Raw genomic sequence first — 11,313 nt, 5'->3', positions numbered from 1 at the left:
TTTCCATCTCAACCTCAGTCCAAATGAACTGTGTAATGTATGTCTACACTTCAACTGAGGGTGTAATTCCATTTGAGCAGACATACCAATGCTAGCTCTGATTGAGTTAGTGCACTAAAAATAGCTGCAGTGGCACAAGTGGAGGGAGGGGTTAACCATCAGAGTGCAATTCCGTCCAAGACACTAGGCAAGTACCCAAGTACGGGCCAGCCCTTTCTGCTACTCATAGCTACATTCTATTTTAGGGGTTGTCTCACAGAACTGGAGAATTACATTCCCAGCTTGAAGTGAAAATCTACCCATAGCCAAATTAGGCCAGGCCTACACTACAGACTTCTGCTGGCATAGCTCTGTCAGTCAAGGCTGTGAACAGGAGTAATCTGGCACAGACACTGCTCCACAGGCAGAACTAACCTTTTACCATTGTAGCTCATTTCACTCTGGGGAAGGAAGAGAAGAATGAGCTATACCAGTACAAATACAGCTTTGCCAGTATAAGCTGCATCCAGACTCGAAACGCTGCACTTGTATAGCTGTTAATGGATTTTGGATCTTAAGTGCCTAAATCCCATTTGAAAATGAGACTTAGGCTCTTAAATCAGTTAGGTGTTGCAATGCTGAGCACCACAGCAATGTCTAAAAACCTGTAAAAATGTGGGCCTAGCACCTTTTGGCTAAATGTGATAATTGCTGCATTCCAAGGAGGATTAGTACTTCATCATTAAAGGCATGGAAATTAATTGGAATGCACTGAAGCGATCTGAGACTTTCACTCCTACTGCTTCCTATAAAACCTTGTTTAGGCAGATAAAGAATGTAACAATTTGTTTAGACAATGAGCAGGTCGAAATGCTTGCTTTGACCCAGGTGTCTGCAGAACAATGCTTAACCTTGGCACTTATATGGAAAGTCCTGTTTGGCCGATAGGGTCTTTAATTTACAAGAGTTCTTTAATTGTTCTAAGGCATGTAGAAAAAGCTCTCTAGCAGTTTTGTGAGCAAAGTAGATTGTGAATTCATACAAAAAAAAATCCTGCTCACTATAATAAGAACAGCCACAGCTTAGAGTGGTCTCAAAATAACACCAAGTTTAGTGTTGGTCAGAGATGGAATTTCTTTAGTGCATAACAAAAATTAGGGGCTGCAGCAGCGTGTTTCAATATACAGCTAACATTATTGCTTCTTTGGAAGGGGTGCAGGGCTACATGCAGAGAGGCTTGGGCAATTCTGCTCTGTAAATACAGGACTAGTGGAATCAGGCAGCCTGGGTTCATAGCTGTGCCAATGCCTTACGAGCTGGGGTAGGTCTGTCTGTGCAGACAGAGGCCCGTACAGACTGGTGGTGAGGTTGGAAGAAACATATGTGTAAATCTACTGAGAAACACCACCACTGAAGTCTGTTCAGGTTCCTTTTGAATAAGGGAACTAAAACTGTGGGGCAGGGATGGACCAAAGGCAAAGGGAGTGGTACATTTAAAGGCAAACTGAAAACAGCAAATCCAGGAGAGAAACAAAAGTTACTATTTGCTATTATTATTGTCAGACATGCCACAAAGCCCAGGATTGCACTTTTAAGAAATCAAAGCTTATTGACATGTTATGTAATAATGTATCCCATGAAGACATCTGGTCTCCAACGGAAGGAATCCAAATGTGCTCCATTACACTGAATAGCCAGGTAATAAACGCTGTACTGGATACAGAAAGCTCCCAGAGCCTAGCCTCTAGTCAATAAATTCCTATGAAAGACTTAGATCAAGTGACAATTAGGAAAGTAAGTGGTGTATGTGGAAGATATGACAATTAGCAAATCGAGAGAATTGGTATGTAAGATCCCATGGGAAGAAAGTCTAAGGGGAAAAAAGTGTTAATCAAAATTGGGAGTTTTTTAAAGAGACATTATTAAAGGCACAAGAGCAAACTATCAAAAAGCATAGAAAAGAGATCCCAGAGGACTGAAAAAGGGGTAAATATAGTAGTGAACTATAAAGAGGAGAATAAGGACAACCCAGGGAATTATAGACCAGTCATCTTAACTTCAGTACCCAGAATGATAATGGAGCAAATAATTTATTTGTAAGATCCTAGAAACAAATAAGGTTATAAGTAACAGTCAACATGGTGACAGGTTTCAGAGTGGTAGCCATGTTAGTCTATATCAGAAAAAAAAAAAACGAGGAGTCCTTGTAGCACCTTAGAGACTAACAGATTTATTTAGGCATTAGCTTTCATGGGCTAGAACCCACTTCATCAGATGCACAAAGTGAAAAATACAGGAGCAGGTATAAATACATGAAAGGATGGGGATTTCTTTACCAGGTGTGAAGTCAGTCTAACAAGATAAATCAATTAACAGCAGGATACTAAGGGCGGAAAAATAACTTTTGAAGTGATAAGAGAGTAGCCCATTACAGACAGTTGACAAGAAGGTGTGAGTAACAGTAGGGAGAAATTAGTATTGGGAAAATTAAGTTTAGGTTTTGTAATGACCCAACCACTCCCAGTCAGCATGGATTCGTCAAGAACAAGTCATGTCAAACCAACCTAATATCCTTCTTTGACAGGGTAAGAAGCCTTGTGGATTAGGGGGAAGGAGTAGATGTGATATATCTTGACTTTTGTAAGGCTTTTGATACTGTCTGACAATCTCATAAACAAGCTAGAGAAATATAGCCTAGAACAGGGGGTCTCAAACTGGGGGTCAGGACCCCCAAGTGGATCGTGATCCCATTTTAATGGTGTCGCCAAGGCTGGTGTTAGACTTGCTGGGCCCAGGGCTGAAACCCAAGTCCAGGTCCCAGCAGCCAGGGCTAAATGCACATGCCCCCCACCCAGGGCAGAAGCCCTTGGGCTTCAGCTTCCTCCTGCCCGGGGCAGTGGAGCTCGGGCAGCGGGGCTCAGGCGGGCTCAGTCTTCGATCCCCCTTCCTGGGGGTCATGTAGTAATTTTTATTGTCAGAAGGAGCCACAGTGCAACAAAGTTTGAGAACTGTTGGCCTAGACAAATCATTTAAGGTGGGTGTGCACACCTGGTTGGAAAAAGCATACTCCGAGAGTAGTTATCAAAGGTTCACAATCAGGTTGCAGGGGCATGTCAAGCAGAGTCCTGCAGGGATCTGTCCTGGGTCCAGTTCTATTCAATATCTTCATAAAGGATTTGGAGAGAGACTACATTTTTAAAGTTTGAGGATGATGCTCAGGCTGGGAGGGGATGCAAACATTTTGGAGGACAGGATTAGAATTCAAAATGATCTTGACAAACTGGAGAAATGGCCTGAAGTAAATATGAGGAACTTCAATAAGAACAAGTGCAAAGTACTCCATTTAGGAAGGAATATCAATTGACCAAATACAAAATGGGAAATGACTGCCTAGGAAGGAGTACTGAAAAAAAGGATCTGGGGGTCATAGTGAATCACAAACTAAATAAGAGTCTACAATGTAATACTGTTGAGAAAAAAAATCATTCTGGGATGTATTAGCAGGAGTGTTGTAAGCAAGACAAGACTTAATCCTTCCACTCTATTCAGCAATGATAAGGCCTCAGTTGGATTATTGGGTCCAGTTCTGGGCACTGCTCTCTGGGCAAAATGAGAAATGCCAGAGAGCAACAAAAATGATTAAAAGTCTCAGATAACTTATGATAGGGATCTCAAACTCAATTTACCTTAGGGCCAGTGTCAGCCCTCAACTCCTCCCACTGGGCCAATAATGTCACTGAAGATGGTGTTCAGAAAAGAAAAAGTTTATATTGATTTTATTTTGAATTTCTTAAAAATAATAAAACTGTCATACAACTTTATACAATTCTTCTTCTGCCAGAGAGTTTTTAGTGTTTGCCAGACACCTGGCAGTGTTTCAGTTCTGTCAGTTTCTTGATGTTTGGCCTCAGTGATTGAGCAGTTGAAACCTTCAGTATTGCAGCAAGGTGTGCATCAGATAGTTGTGTTCAGTATTTTGGCTTATTTATATTAATTGTGGAAAACAGTGATGCTGACTCTGCCCAGCAACTAATGATGCTGCCTCCATAGCTGACTCTGCCTGGTGACTAGTGATGGTATTTCTGTCCTTCTCCCCCAGCCAATGGGAGCTGCAGGGGGCGGCACCTGCAGCAGACATTGCCGACAGTGTGGCTGCATGCATCTCTCTTCCGTGGGCCACAGTGGGGCGGTTCTCAGGCCGCAGATGGCGCGCGGGCCGGGTCTTTAAGACTCCTGACTTATGAGGAAAAATTGAAAAGAAAAAAAAGTGTTTTGTTTAGTCTTGAGATGAGAAGATTGAGGGAGGATATCATAGCCGTCTATGAAGAAGAGGATGATAAACTGTTCGCCCTTTCCACTTAGGACAGGACAAGACATGATGGGCTTAAATTGCAGCAAGGAAGATTTAGGTTAGATGTTAAGAAAAACTTCCTAACTGTGAGGGTAGTTAAGCACTGGAAGACATTTCCTAGGGAAGTAGTGGAATCTCTGTCATTGGAGGTTTTTAAGAACAGGTAAGACACCTGTCAGGAATGGACTAGTTATTACTTAATCCTGCCTTAAGTGCATGGAACTGGAGTAGATGACCTACTGAGGTCGCTTCCAGCCCTACACTTCTATTAATAGACTAGCCAGAAGGTTTTACTGGTGTGACATGTATCAACAAGTATACGACTACATCAGAGCCTTAGTGCCACAAAGTAGCTCCATAAAGAAAAAGTGATCAGACACCCCATATTTCACCACCAAAAATAGACCTGTGATGGGTTTGGTCACAGAGATCCCCTTGGGACTGTCACCTAATGTGCTGAAATTATCTCTGAGCATGTTTTCCCTGCCAGCTTGGACAAACACAGACCCAGGGTCTGGGCCACGCCCCAAGAGCTGCAGACTTTAATAAAAACAGCTCAACAGGTTACCTGTCTCCAGCACCCAGCTCCCAATGAGATCCAAACCCCAAATAAATCTATTTTACTCTAAACTGTTAGGCAAAAAGATTCTTTTCCCCAAGAATCAGGCAAGCACAGACAATACTAAAGGGGGTTTATTTACAGTACCAGGAAGACTGACAAGCAGCTTCAAAAATATGGTGCCACCGAGGCCTGTTATATACATTCTCTTACCAATTCCTTTGCATTTATCTGTACATACAGAGACATACATTGTTACAAGTCAAGAGAGAACCCTGAACAAAGATAAAAATAAGAACAGTACGTACATATAGGTCATCCTAATTGCATCAAACATCTATGACTTACGTCAGAAGGTGGTGTGGTGGGGGCGGGGAGTAGCGATGAATGCTTACAGATATCCGGTGGGCTGTGAAGGGAGGGTTTATTCTGTTCTAGGAACTAAGTTACTAGATGGGCATTAACCATATAAGCTTATCAATTGTTTAAAATTGTCAGTGCCTTTTGAGCTACTGAAACATTCCTGCTTGTTCTGCAGTTGTTTTAGCTTTTAGTCTCTGTCAGCACATGATAATTTAGCTATGTCCTTGTTTCTCAGCAGCTTCTCTCTTCTCTGCTGGCTAAATTTTAACTCCTGACAATTCCTTCCTTTTGACCAATTGAACTTTTAAGTGAGATAAAGTCAATACTTTAAATACTTTTATATACAGGATCTGTTTTAGGGTTGCCCGAGGAAGGTGGGAGAGGGGAACGGGTAAAGGTAGGAAACAGATTTTTAAGCATGTGTATGAAGTACCCACACATGACAAGTGAGGTTAGTAACACAAATATAGAAGTGACAGCAGCTGTTATTTGGACAGCTGTCCACCAGGAGATGGGACTGTAAGATGCATTACAAACAGGATCTTTCACTCAGGTGATTGTTTGATTGGAGAGCTGGACTTGAATATGACCTTTGGTGATGTGGTTATGAACGGTGGTAAATGCTGATGCAGCAGCCAGGACCACTTTGAGTAGTAGCTCCTTGGCTAGTTGAACCGGTGCATTGTCTAGGCGTAGATTGTTATACCACCTAGGAGCTGTTGTCATTCCAGTGAACACATGGCCGGGGAGATGCACATCACCTAGGGTAAATGAGTCAGTAATCTGCAGGCACATGGAAGCGTTTGCCTGGCACTGTAATGGTCCGTACATGTAATAAGATGCAGCGGTGATAAAACACCACTGGGTAGTGATACTTGTACAGCAACTTCACCGTCTGCAAGAGGAAGGACAGCCACAACATCAGAAGGTGAGGAGGTCAAAGGGCGAAGGGTAGAACAGGAGCACATGATGTAATTGTCTGTTTCTGTGCAACAGTTAGTCTAAGGTGCCACAAGTACTCCTGTTCTTTTTGCAGATATAGACTAACAACGGCTGCTACTCTGAAACCAGTCTGAGGTTATCATCAGTGTAGCATTGTTAGGGGATGGTGTCAGGTATCCAGATATAGTGTACAAAGTAGGGCTATTATTAGCTACATATTCAATAGACTTGAAACAGAAAGAAGGAAACGCATGAGTAGGAATAACAGAAGGATATACAAGAAAGAAATTGAAGGTGAAGGGTGAATCTGGAGGAAGTAGAGAGGCTATTAGTTGTGTAGAGATGCTTGCAGTGTGGGAAAGGGTGGGGGAGGAAAGGGTATGGGGATGGGGGAAACCCCAGGCATACGTCTAACTTTTTTTTGTGTGTGTGTGTGCGTGCAATGTTAAACAAATTACAAGCCAGCATATCATGAGCACAACCTTTAGCTTGTGACTTGGCCAGGTTGACTATAGCATCTGAGGTTCTCTCAATGATTTTGTAAAAATCCTCTATGGCTACATCAATTGCAGTCAAAGCATAAGATAACCTGGTGTTGGTATGTCTAAGGGCTTGGATGGTTTGACCTTCGACCCAACATTCTGTGATCCTGCATTCCAAAATTGGGAGTCCTATATGTGTGCCCACAACCCCGAAGCTACATACCCAGTTACAATCCAGATCCGGTGAAATGCAGGGAGGGAGCCGAAGGCTGCTGCTGGGCTGTGGAAGTCAGATTAAGAACTTGGAGCCTGGATGTTTTTGGAGGCGAGCTGTAACCACAATAGGTCCCAGGTGGTCTGGTCTGGGGACAAGCTAAGTGTCTGGGTTTTTTATCCATTCACTGCCGCCTCCTGTAGGGAGTTGCACATACTGGCCAGCTTTGAAACAGCTATCTTGTGTAACATGTACCAAGGGCAGATCCCAGGAAGCTGCATCAGGTATGTTTGCCAGGAGGATTAACGTGGGGAGTCACATTTGTTACCTAAAAGGATACAATATAAACAAAATGAATTTATTTATACATTTTAATTCTGGCTTTATGACCCCATGTTGGAATTTCTTGCACTTTCACAGGGGTATTTGTATGGGCCAATACCATGACCTGATTTCCCTCCTGTATGTCTATCTAAGAGGGGGTCTTCTGAAGGGCCTTGGGCTTAAGAGGGTGCACTTCTACAAGGAACCAGTATGCCTTGCTGAAGTAAAGAGTAAATAAATTTACCTACTGCATCCATGGCCTCAGGTCTGAGCGGGTATTGCTTGGTAAGTGGAGGAAATTGATGGTAACCTGGATAGATGGGCAAAGATGAGCAGGCATCGAACTGCAAGACAGCTTATTTTCTGCCCAAACAGAGGGACCCTGGAACATAATTCTTGAAAAAGGGTTAGATGTATCCCAAGTCAGAGCCACAGATTTGGCAGTGCAATAGAAGAGAGAACTGTATCATTGTGGAGGGGGATGGTATGAGTACACGTAAGTTTATCAGTAACTGTACTCTGAGCGAGGTTAAGAATTGCTGTAAGGTCACAGAGGACATCCATACCCAAAATAGTCCCCTGTGCATTTGGAGACAGAGACACATACACACAATCAGGGGTCGGCAACTTTTCAGAAGTGGTGTGCTGAATCTTCATTTATTCACTCTAATTTGAGGTTTTGCATGCCAGTAATACATTTTAACATTTTTAGAAGGTCTCTTTCTATAAGTCTATAATATATAACTAAACTATTATGTAAAATAAATAAGGTTTTTTAAATGTTTAAGAAACTTCATTTAAAATTAAATTAAAATGCAGAGCCCCCCCGGACCGGTGGCCAGGACCCAGGCAGTGAGTGCCACTGAAAATCAGCTTGTGCGCCGCCTTCAGCACGTGTGCCATAGGTTGCCTACCTCTGGATTAGACACTACAAGAACAGGGTAACTTTTGTAAGCCATGAGTTGTGCACCTCCTACCCCTGAAATAGTAATATACTGTTTAGTAGTGGGGAGTGGGAAGTCATTAATGGAAACAGACACTTCTGTTTCCATGAGAATTCTGCATGGCCGGCCCCTTATCCATGCTTATAATTGTTGCCTCAAGGGATTTATATCTGCATCAGCTGTACTGACAGGAAAGAGGGAGCTGCTGGATCCTAGTGGATCATGGAATTTAAAAGCCTGGCCATTTCCTCTTTACTCAAGCGTGAGTAAGGGTTAGCAGTCAGTTGAGACACTGGGTGGGGCTGTTGTTGGTTACCCAGGGTTATTCGGCTTGGACACCTGGCTGCCCAATGTCTGGTCTCTCTGCACACAAAACACTGTGAGGTAGGGTGGGCAGGACCAGGTTGAAAAGGCAGTGAAGTACTGCAGGGATTCAACTGGCCATGATTCTGTCTTTTGGGTTTTGCGCCTGCAGTTCTTTGGGTATGCCGCCCAAGACACCCACAATTATAGCAAGTTACATTATCTTTTGCTGTTACCACAGCAATGCAAGCAGCCTTGCTCCTTATCTCTTTGGCCTGTCTGGCTTCGCATTCAGAGGCCCACATACAGATGGATTCATAATCAGAGCCTGGGTTCACTCCCAAATTAAGGGGTGTTTGCAGGTGAGAGTTAAAACCTTCCTTTAACATCTTTAAAAATGCCTGATCCATTTTCTTTGAGTCTGCAATGCAGGCATTGCTGGAATTCATCTCCCCCTTTCTCTCACAGTACTGAGACACTGGCTCATCTTTGCCTTCTATGCAGCCCACGATCAGTCCCCAATTACCAGCTCCGTTTCCCAAAGCTTCTTGGATGCCTTCCTTAAACTCAATGCAGGCCAGGGTCATATCATTTTCAAGTTCAAATTTAACTGAGGCCCAAATGCCATTTTGGTGCCCTTCTGTAGGGATCTTGGCCCATGATAGATGGGGGCATTTAGCTTTTGTTAAGATATAAAGATCCCTGGGATGTAACGTATAGGTGGTAACCATCTGGCTTATTCTTTTCCAGAATATCAAATTTTGGTCTTTGGGCTTAAATCAGGGAGATATTTCAGTAAGCCCCTTATTTCCTCAGTGCTGAGAGGAGTGTACTTATAAGTATTATGAGCCACTCTGTTTTCACCTGACCCCCGAATGGTGACTTGCGGAGGGGCCAAGGGAGCACTGGCACTTAATTTTGGGTTAAAGGGAGGAGGGAGGAGGTGGAGGGGGCCAAATTATCTTGATATTTCCCCATGAGTGCCAGGTTCCAATTGTGAATTTGTTTCTTAAGGTGTTTCCAGTTAATTTCATTTTGGTCTCTCAGTATCATTGCTTGAGTCAGGGTTAGTAAAATCACCACAACACACTATCCATCATACTCATACCCTCATTCCATCCATCTTTTGCCATTATCTTTTGAACCTTGTCATATTTCCCTTTCATAAAATCAATGAGTCTCCCTTCCATCGAGGGCATCACTCATGTTCCCCGGGGGCCAGTCAATGAGTCTCCCTTCTGTAGAGGGTATCATTGGTGCACCCTGGGGCAGACCAATGAGTCCCCTCACCCCACCCCCCATGGAGGGTATCGTTGACACATTCTGGGGCAATTCATAAGACATTGTATCCCCAGCTTCCTGAAACCCACTTAAGCAGCGCTCCAGGGGAGACTGACTGAGCACACCCTTGTACTCAGGTTACTGCAGCACACACTCCAGTGCTCAGTACCTGGCAGTGCAGCCTTCACCTCCATCGATTCCTGCACCCCAACAACCTTGGCCACAAACACAGTCTCGTTCAGTCCTCTTGCCTGTGAGTCCTATATGTGGTTTGTATTAAAAAAGGGGTATGGAAAGATGCCTCAGAGTTCCAAACCAAGGTGTGTGCTAAAGGTGGTAAGTAAAAAGGTACTCACCTCTATCCTTGGTTGTGAGAAACTCTTCGAGGATTCTCAATCACACCCTGCTCACTGCGCCAAAACTGTTAGGCAAAAAGATTATTTTCCCCCAAGAATCAGGCAAGCACAGACAATACTGAAGGGGGTTTATTTATGGACTGACAAGCAGCTTCAAAAATATGGTGCCGCCATAGCCAGTTATACACATTCTCTTATCTCTGGGGAAGGAGGCAGGGTGGGGGTGGAGGATAGGGATGAATGCTTACAGATATCCAGTGGGCTGTGAAGGAAGGGTTTATTCTGTTGTAAGAACTAAGTTACTGGGCGGTGTGGCAGAGCTCCAACCTTATCCCTGTGGGTCCCATGCTTCCAGGTGGCTTATGCTAGCCTCAAAGGCTCACTGCAACTTTCCATGTAGCCCTTCTCACTCTAGGGCCAAGGTACAATCTACTGAGCCCTTTTCATCATAAGCCAGCAAGGAGGTTGGTGAGAGAACTCCCACAGTCTCTCTTGCCCCTACAGGCTTATTCATGAACAGTTTAGCCTCCTGTCCTGACAGGAGCCTGTCTTCCCTTCCCAAGAGGTGTTTCTGTAGTGGCAGGTTGGGGGGAATCCAGGCCCACCCTCTACTCCGGGTTCCAGCCCAGGCACCCTAATGGCAGTAGCTGTTGGCAGATGACCTTTCACTGCCAAGGTTGCTACATTTCCCTGGGCCACTTCCCCACAGCTCTCCCGCTTCTCTCTCTTAACACCTTCTTCACCTTAGGGCTCCCTTTCTAGTAGTTTGAGGGTTATCTTCATAACCCAGCCTTTCAGCAGCATTTCCTCTAACCTGGCTCTTCTTGGCCTGTCTGGAGTGAGCACTTTTATAGTATCAGAAGGGCCTTAATCAGAGTCAGGTGCTTAACAGCCTCACCTGACTCTTTGCAGGTTAATTGGAGTCAGGTGTTCTCATTAGCCTAACGGCTTCAACTGACTCGTTGCAGGCTAATTGGAGTCATGCGTCCACCCTAGCCCGGAGCAGCTCCTGCTCTGGTCAGTCAGGGAACAGAAAACTGCTTATCCAGTGGCCTGGGTCTATCACAGCAGGTATTAACCATGTAAGTTTATCAGTTATTTACAATTATCAGTGCCTTTTGAGCTACTGAAACATTCCTGCTTGTTCTGCAGTTTTTGTTCTAGATGTTAGCTAAATCATGTATTGACAGAGACTATGTCCTTGCTCCTCAGCAG

The 11,313-nt window shown here is 44.0% G+C and overlaps 1 long non-coding RNA gene across 1 annotated transcript; it reads right to left on the bottom strand.

Annotated features, from left to right (window-relative positions):
• Positions 1 to 5,023: 5,023 nt before the first annotated feature.
• Positions 5,024 to 10,923, bottom strand: LOC123351706. Its single transcript, XR_006574048.1, has 5 exons — positions 10,842 to 10,923; positions 10,099 to 10,163; positions 7,459 to 7,609; positions 6,900 to 7,218; positions 5,024 to 6,147 (listed from the first exon to the last, which is right to left on the bottom strand). It is a non-coding gene; the product is annotated as an uncharacterized LOC123351706 (long non-coding RNA).
• Between the last annotated feature and the right edge of the window lie 390 nt (positions 10,924 to 11,313).

Source organism: Mauremys mutica, chromosome 1 (assembly GCF_020497125.1).
Source record: "Mauremys mutica isolate MM-2020 ecotype Southern chromosome 1, ASM2049712v1, whole genome shotgun sequence".
Lineage (NCBI taxonomy): Eukaryota > Metazoa > Chordata > Testudines > Geoemydidae > Mauremys > Mauremys mutica.
This window is presented reverse-complemented; position numbering and strand designations above follow the sequence as displayed.